General features: G+C 36.3%; 1 protein-coding gene and 1 long non-coding RNA gene across 5 annotated transcripts in view; one reads left to right on the top strand and one right to left on the bottom strand.

The window, feature by feature from the left end:
- Positions 1-9,090, top strand: part of LOC106474484 (docking protein 5-like) — a 71,068-nt gene that overhangs the window by 2,693 nt on the left and 59,285 nt on the right. The window lies entirely within an intron of this gene.
- Positions 5,815-9,090, bottom strand: part of LOC111083328 — a 24,840-nt gene continuing 21,564 nt past the window's right edge. For both annotated transcript variants that reach the window (XR_002608970.1, XR_002608971.1), the window contains exon 3: positions 5,815-5,950. This is a non-coding gene — a long non-coding RNA (uncharacterized LOC111083328). The remainder of the gene's footprint in view (positions 5,951-9,090) is intronic.

The raw sequence follows: 9,090 nt of genomic DNA on the forward strand, positions 1-9,090 counted from the left end.
CGCTGTTCATTCGGACAAAGAAACCCCCATTCTATAGTGTTCGCTACGCTCCTGGGGTTTTTGAGGAAAAATAAGTAATTCAAATCAAATCGCTCTTCATATGTGTTAAACATAGCAAGCAGTGGCTAAAGTTTTACATTCGTTTTATATATACAGACATTTATAAGTTTTCTAAGTCCGTCCATGCGTATATTACCTTATTAGTCATGGTAATGATTTTGGTTTAAGGACAAAAAATTAAGGAATGTAAAAAAAAAAGCTGTCTATTTTCTTTTTTCTTCTGACAAAGAATGGCATAAAAATATACGTAATAAACTGGATGAAACTCCCAAGTAAAACAGTGAGTGGCCAGTATATCGTTACTCAGCAGGGAGACAAAAATATCAAAATTCAAATCTTTCAAAAAATTGCTTTACAAGACAAATAATAGTTCAGATAGACGAACGAATAACGGCGTTTCTCCTCAAATCTAATGTACTTAAACGGGGGTGGGTGCGGACTAGTGGAAAGTGTATCAGGCTGCGGGTTGATGGGGTTCGAGACGTGACGACTGCTGCTGCTAATTTCTGTCTTTAGGAGTCTTTGGTCTGCCCACGTGAGCATAAGGTGTCGTTCATGTTGAATATTTCCAATTTTATATTTAACGGGAAGGAAGAACGTTATCATTATTCCCCCCCCCGATTTCATAACCTGGATAATAGTGTAGGCATATGTCTCGCTCACGAATAAAACGAAGAACAGATAATTTGAAAATGATGAAAAATTGATGTTTCACTTCTTCTAAGGCCTGGAACTGAAGTATCTAAAGCTTAGTGTTTGTCACAATGATATGATTACATTAATATGAGCTCTGGTGATTTCATGTTTGTGTGTGTGTGTTTGTATATGCATGTGGTAAAAAGTAAAATAAATAAAAACGAAAACAGCAATATCGAAAAGCAACATAGCGGAAATGTGGGATTATAGTAAAACCCATTTTTGAACTAGCATACTATTATTTTGATTGCAGCAATAACGGAAAGTGTATAGTACTTAATTAACAAATTCACACAATACAGAAAGTTGTTCATTTCCAAGGCCAACAAGGCTAAAGTATGAAAAAAGTAGCTTTTTGGTATATTCATTCGTTGACCTATATTTTCTCTTGGAAGTTATTTTATTGTTAACAAAAAAAAAAAAAACAAAAAAAAAACAGCTGCATAACGAAGTTGAGTTGCGCCATCTGCCTTTCATTTTTAATAATACATTACTACCATTTTAGAAGGATCAACATTAATCCATGAATTATTAGGGTATGCTGTTTACACTTTATACTACTTATTACTAAACTGCCTAGGTAAGCCTTTTATAATTATTTTGATCTTGTAACAACTCTCTACAGGTGGAGGTTGGGTGTTTTATAAATGTAAAAATTAAGGGTTATTTTTAATAACAAATAAATTTCTTATTGATGGTTTTAGGGCAGTGACTACCATACCCACAGTTGGCTGCGGATGAGAAGTGGTAGTAGGTTGTGGAATGCTATGAGTTAAGGCATCCAACACCTAACCCTTATTTTTTCTTCCTTGCTATCCGTCTTGTTGTTCATCTGCGTTTTTTGGATTATATCTGATAAACGGGATATCCCAAACGCTTTTGGGATCCATCACAACATTTTCTTTTGAAAATCACACCTTTTGTAGTTTATTGACAAATGGTTTAATTCTTATTTTAATTCTTATTGTTTTGATAAATATTATAATTTCGAATTTTGTTGGGAGTGACAATTTTAGTTTTTGAATTTCCCTCTCAATATTTATGTTTAATTTTTCTTGCTGTTTCATCATTGAAACATATAGTGCCGAATTTTCGCCTAAATACTCTTGATGCAACTTACAATATTAGACTAGTTATTTTTATATGGAGTTTAGTTACACCAAAATAAATAAGTAATGCGGATAGAATTTAAATACGCTAAAGTATACTTATGTGACATATTATTATTATTACTAAAATATTTAAGCATTATAATAATCACTAAAACAAGAAAAACAACTTTGTTTGTAATTAAGCACAAAACTACACGATGGGCTATCTGTGCTCTGCCCCACCACAGCTATCGAAAAATTGGGTTTCAATACCCGCGGTGGGCACCACAGATAACTTATTGTGTAGCTTTGCGTTCAACAACAAACAAACAAAGTGCTTTTACCTTTATGGGGACGGCGTGCATTATTTGCTGGCAGTAGCAAGGGGAAAATTGAAATAATTGTCAAACTCGTAAAAGTAGGGAATTAAACAAAACAAAGGATTTTAGAATCCTTCTGGGAAAATATCCAATGAATCCCTAAAAGTTTCATGGTGATAAGAATTCGAGAAGTCGTAAAAAAAACTTCGTCACGGACAGACGGACACAAACCGTTTTATAATACATATGAGCAGGACATCCTGTGATTTCCACGGATTTGCTCTTTCCATGTGAAAAAGCATGGAGTCTGCAATTTGTGGGGGGTTATATTTTTATATTTTTAGTTGCACAACTTATGTTGGGCGTACAATGGAGTTTCTTCTTTATTTCGGGGCTGATAGTGTTGGGATCTCTGCGGTAAGAGATATGTTGGTTCTTTGACAGCTTCACCCAGATGCCTGTTTCTAGATATGCCAAGGAACAGTACAAATAAAATAATAAATTCATAACTTCAATTTGGGAGAAATTAGTTAATATATTTTTTTTCTAATACAGTTTATAAATGGCTGAAATAATTTTGATATACATATAATATTAAAAGAAATATGTTAATAAATATCCTTTTTGAAAAGGTTTACACCATTATATAAAATTGAACGTGTGACGTTTCTGTGGAAGATGACCATGTAAAAATAGAAAGAATTTAAAATGCATTTCCTAAGCACCTTAAAAGTTTTACCATCCAATAAGATGGCCACATAGGTTGTTGTTTTAGCGCAAAACGACTGCTCTCTATCAGCCACGGAAGTCGAACCTCAGATCTTGGTGTTGTAAATCTGTAAACTTACCACTGACACACTATAGGACTTTTCAATAAGAATATGATCGATGTTAAAAGATCCGTCAAATTACGTTGTTCTAGACATTTTCATTAAGAAATATATTAAAATAATTATTTGAAGTATTGCTGTCAGCTGTATTTTTAATGTTGTAATTTGTGTTTTCTCTAGAGAGGGTTTGTTTGTAATTAAGCACAAAGCTACACAATAGGCTACCTGTGCTCTGCCCACCACGGGTGTCGAAACCCTGATTCTAGCGTTGTAAGTCCGCAAACATACCGCTGTGTCCACTGGGGGGGGGGGCTAGAGAGGGATGCGGATTTTAATGATGACGTTAAGATAGGCAAATAAATGTTGTTTTTCTTGTACATTCGAAGTTAAATTATAGACAGTTGTAAGAAAAGTAGTAAGATTTCGAAAATAATATTTTTTTTTCTTCTATCGCGTAAGGATTTATTACAAATCTTGCTGAAGCCAAATTATTATTTCGTTTACCACAATGAACATTTTTATTATTATGTTTGCTAACAAAAATACGAACAAGCTGAAGAAAAGATAAGAACATTGATGTCAAACGAATATGCATCCTCATTCACCGTGATTTTTTTTTGTGAAATCTACGTCTTTTAGTCTCAAACTACATGTTGTGGTCTTTCTTTTATGTACTGCGTCTGGAGCATCTCGTTTCAATGACCAGCAGTAATCAGCCATCTTGCTAATGTTCCACCTTCCCTGATACCTCCTCTTCATTTCCCTGATGTCTTGATGAAACCTTTCCCCTTGTTCTTCGCTGACAGCACCGAGATTTTCAGGGAAATAGTCAATACATGAGTGCAGGAAATGAACTTTCAAGCTCATATTACAACCAAACTCGTTGAATTTATCGAGCATGTTATTGACAATATTTTCGTAATTTGGATCCTTGTTGTTTCCTAATTACATCTTTAAAGGCAGTCCACGCCTCGTTTTCAACTTTTCTCATTGTACTTTCGAACTGTTCATCCGAAATCAATTTCCTAATCTGAGACCCAACAAAAATCCCTTCTTTAAGTTTCGCTTCTGAAAGAGCTGGGAATTGCTCACAAAGATACTTGAAACAGTCGCCATCTTTGTCTAGGACCTTTACAAGCTTCTTTATCAAGCCCAATTTTATGTGAAGTGGAGGTAATAGAACTTTTTTTGTGTCAACCAAACTTTCACGTTCAATGTTTTTCGATCCTGGTTTCAGGCTGACTCTGCGTGGCCATTGCTTCTTTATCCAGTGCTGATTTCGCGCTCTGCTGTCCCATTCACACAAAAAACATGAGAACTTTGTATAACCGGATTGTTGATCCAACGACATAGAAAGGTTTAAGTCTCCACAAAGTAGCCATCTATGTTCTTTGTATTTGATTTTATTAAAAAGAAGTTCGAGATTTGTGTACGTTTCCTTCAAGTGAACCGAATGAGCAATAGGAACAGATGCATATATGTTACCATTGTGAAGTAGAACACCTTTTAGACTTCTTTTGGAAGAATCAATAAACAATCGCCACTCACTTGATTCATAGACTGCAGCTCCTAGTATTGGTATTAATTCAGCAATATTGTTGCAATAAACCAATGAACCTTCTTGCGAAAAGTATGGCGTAAACTCTTTCTCACGAGATCTGTACCAATAAAATGATGTATATGGAGAAAGTAAGTTCTTAGCCCGAAGTCTGGCCCCAAATCCATGAAGAATCCTTCAGAAGACCAAAATCTCTCACCAAATTATTAAGTTCACCTTGTGTGAAAAGTTGTGGTTCACCAGACGTTTCAGGTTAAAAACAATCCCTATCATCATTTTTATTGACATCAGATTCAGAATCAGATGAAACTGTATCAAGAGCCTCCGGTGGAGTAGGTACAGGTACATCAGGTCCATGAGCAACAGGTTGAAAATTCGGATAAAAAATTTCCTTTTTATTCCGACTGTTGTAGCCTTGCACGTTACATGAGCAAAAATAGCAGTCATCTCCGTGGTTTCTAGGCTCATGTCAGACAATTGATTGGCCCGGCATGGCCAGGTGGTTAAGGCACTCGACTCGCAATCTGAGGGTCGCGGGTTCGAATCCCCGTCACACCAAACATGCTCGCCCTTTCAGCCGTGGAGGCGTTATAATGTGACGGTCAATCCCACTATTCGTTGGTAAAAGAGTAGCCCAAGAGTTGGCGGTGGGTGGTGATGACTAGCTGCCTTCCCTCTAGTCTTACACTGCTAAATTAGGGACGGCTAGCGCAGATAGCTCTCGTGGAGCTTTGCGCGAAATTCAAAACAAACAAACAGACAATTGGAATTCCAAAAGGCAAAGACTGTTTCTTACCTTTAGTCCATTGTTTCAACTCTTGGATACAAATGATGCAAACTTTGTGTGGAGCCCATGCTTTGTCTTGGTCCCCAAGTTTTATTCCAAGATGCGCGTAATACACTTTTTTGACGAATTCTGTAATATTTTGCATTTGTTTCTTTACAACAAATTCACCACAAATATAACAGACTATGTTTGGGTCATTTACACAAACTCTTGATGACATAGCAATGAATAAATAATATTGAAAAGAAAAAAGTAATGTCATAGTGCACGGATAAACAAATACTATCCAGAAATGGCACGTCATACAGCCTGTTAAACGTTTACATACTAGCGGTGTGTTTCTCGTGAGTTCTAGAATGATCAATAAGACTCTCACGTCGCGATTGGTCTAGAGAAATCTATAGCCAGTAGTTGTCAATATGTTAAGCATAACAAAATGTGATCCAATTTAAATGAAAATGATTCATTTTATGTAAAAGTATATATGACGTTTTGTTCAAAATCTGTACGTGATGGAGAAAAATGGATATAATTTTTGGATTCAGCGTACAGGAATTACTGTAGAACATGTAAAAATTTCAAGACAACAACGCCATCGCAGGCCTGTGCTATCGCGATTACTTTGTGTAAGTACATTGATCTGATTTTACTTAAATCCTAGATTGTTAGAGAGGCTTGAACGTCATTCGTAATGTAGGCCTACGGCAATTTACGACTGTGTACAAGTGTAGAGGTATGTAGAAATGTTAAAGGAGGAAATAAACTAATTTGTTAAGTTTAAGTGGACTGGACTTTGAATTATTTTCACCATATAATTGAAAAGAACCCACCAATGAAATTGCAATTCCACAGCAGTATTATTTAATACTGTGATTTTGTTGCCTCTACTAGATGCATGTATTAATTATATTTATTCACCAAATGACTTAAGCAGAAATTCAAGAAGTATTTGGCGAAAAAATTAAAAATTACAACATTTCCGATTTTTAAGGTGGACTACACTCACTTAAATGTAATATAACAAATTTCATTATTTGAAAATGGAATATGGACAAAAATGATAAATCGTTAATACCTTTACATACATTAATTCTTTATATACATTATTCAAATGTTCGTAAATTTCTCAAAAACGTACGATATTTGTATGAAGAAAATTCGGGGTATTATAGAGAAATAGCACGTTTTGATACGGTTATGGTAGTCATATTTAATACCAGCGTAGAAAGGTCTGCCTTTACTTCGAGTAATTGCTATTTCGGTTACTGATACTTGGGTGGCCCGGCATGGCCAGGTAGTTAGGACGCTCGACTCGCAATCTAAGGGTCGCGGGTTCGAATCCCCATCCCACCAAACATCTTCGCCCTTTCAGCCGTGGGGGCGTTATAATATCACGGTCAATCCCACTATTCGTTGGTAAAAGAGTAGCCCAAGAGTTGGCGGTGGGTGGTGATGACTAGCTGCCTTCCCTCTAGTCTTGCACTGCTAAATTAGGGACGGCTAGCGCAGATAGCTCTGGTGTAGCTTTGTGCGAAATTCAAAAACAAACAAACTGATATTTGGATTGTGTCCGTAAATTTACCCCCCTCCTCGTAGCTCAGCCGTAAGTCTTCAGACTTATAACGTTAAAACCAGGTTTCGATACCCGTAGTGGCCAGATTACACACACAAACACACAGCCCTTTAATATTACACCAATAACATATATATGTCGTGTTTTGAGCCTGTATTTTAAGTTTGGTTTTTGAACGTTTGAGGCTTTGTAAGTTACCAGTGGTTACTCAATAACTTCACCAAAATGTTAAATTACATCATGCAATTATGACCAAATGTTTAACAATAAATTATACATTTTGCGCTGATAAAGCTATATTGCCTTTCGATAAAAATGTTATAATTGTTTCATAAGTCTATTAAACCATGCAATAGATGGCGCTAAAATATCCCCATTTCACGAGTCAATTGACAGGCAATTATGTTTTTATGGGTACGTGAGAAGCAATGGGAAAGTAATTTAGTCAGGTGTAACAACATAATTCAGCCAAAGGCTGCTAGTGCCTTGGCCAATTACTTTGAATTAACATTTGATCACATATATTTCCTTACTCGTTTATTCATGTGATTGGTTTTACTTCGAAACCTTGAAGCAGATGATTTAAATATCCAACTGCAAACAACCTAGGGGGCATCAATGTGACTACCTTCCAGAAGAAATTTCCCTAGGAACAGATAAAAATCAGATTTAAAAGGCTAATATTTAATAAATATTTTACATAAATTAGGAAAAAATGTTTTTCTATGTACCTCAAGATTATGCCCCTAGGTTGTTTGACTTGAATTTTTCGGTTCATCCGCGTCTGAAATCAAAGTTAATGCTTATTACATTTGCATTGGTGTTTCGTAGGTTCTACTCCGACCTAAGTAAAAAGAAAAACAATTAAACGATCACAGTCACAGGTGAGTGGCGTAACATGCTAACATAGCGTTGACAACTTTTTCGTCAAATACAAAGATTAATGCTCATAAATTTTACAAGTACGATTATTTTACGACATATAACTATATACGTTGTTTCACATCCACATATATATTTCCACGAAATAACTTAAACTCTATTAGCACACATCCTACCATCAGGTAAACTAGACTATAATTTCTATTTCTGAATTAGAAATACTACTATAAAGTAGCACATTTCTCAAAGCTAACAACTGTCTTTAATATTACTGCAATACCGAGTTTATCAGTCTGAAAATATAGAATGACTTCCAACCTGTGGTTGAGTAAGGGTTTATTTGTTTGTTTTGAATTTCGCGCAAAGCTACACGAGGGCTATCTGCGCTAGCCGTCCCTAATTTAGCAGTGTAAGACTAGAGGGAAGGCAGCTAGTCATCACCACCCACCGCCAACTCTTGGGCTACTCTTTTACCAACGAATAGTGGGATTGACCGTCACATTATAACGCCCCCACGGCTGAAAGGGCGAGCATGTTTGGTGGGATGCGAACCCGCGACCCGCAGATTGCGAGTCGAGCGTCTTAACCACCTGGCCATGCCGGGCCTGGTTGAGTAAGGGCTAAGACAATTTGAAAACCTGGTGGACATCATCTCTGGTTCGAATTTTCAAAGGAAGCAAGTTGTATTAGATATTCCCCAATGTTTTAAAGCCACGTATCATTCTATTAGCCTTCTTATGGTGTTGAGATTAAAAAAAAAATAATCTTATTGTCCTTAATTCAACAAATCCTAATACTCGGTCAATTTTAATGGTCACAGCCAAATGTGCAGTCAGGCTTTTTACAATAATAACACTTAGGAATATTTTAATCTCTATTTCTTACATAATAATTAAATCATACTTTATAATTCGGTATCACAAACGTATAGTTTTACACCCCTGAAAACAACATTCTCGTCTGTATTAGCTTTTCCCAAACTTACTGCCATTAGCATATGTAGTGAACTTTTAAAATATATATATATATAACTACAAAAACCCCAAACAGACCTTACATTAACCTCAATCGTCCAGTCAAGAAAAAAAACCAATACAAAACAGAAGTGTTTTGGTAGTCTCTCCCCCCTCCCCTACAGGTAGGCCCGGCATGGACAGGTGGTTAGGGCGCTCGACTCGCAATCTGCGGGTTCGAATCCCCGTCCCACCAAACATGCTCGTCCTTTCAGCCGTGGGGCGTTATAATGTGACGGTAAATCCCACTATTCGTTGTTAAAAGAGTAGCCCAAGAGTC

The sequence above is a fragment of the Limulus polyphemus genome, unplaced genomic scaffold, assembly GCF_000517525.1.
Source record: "Limulus polyphemus unplaced genomic scaffold, Limulus_polyphemus-2.1.2 Scaffold139, whole genome shotgun sequence".
In the NCBI taxonomy this organism is placed as follows: domain Eukaryota; kingdom Metazoa; phylum Arthropoda; class Merostomata; order Xiphosura; family Limulidae; genus Limulus; species Limulus polyphemus.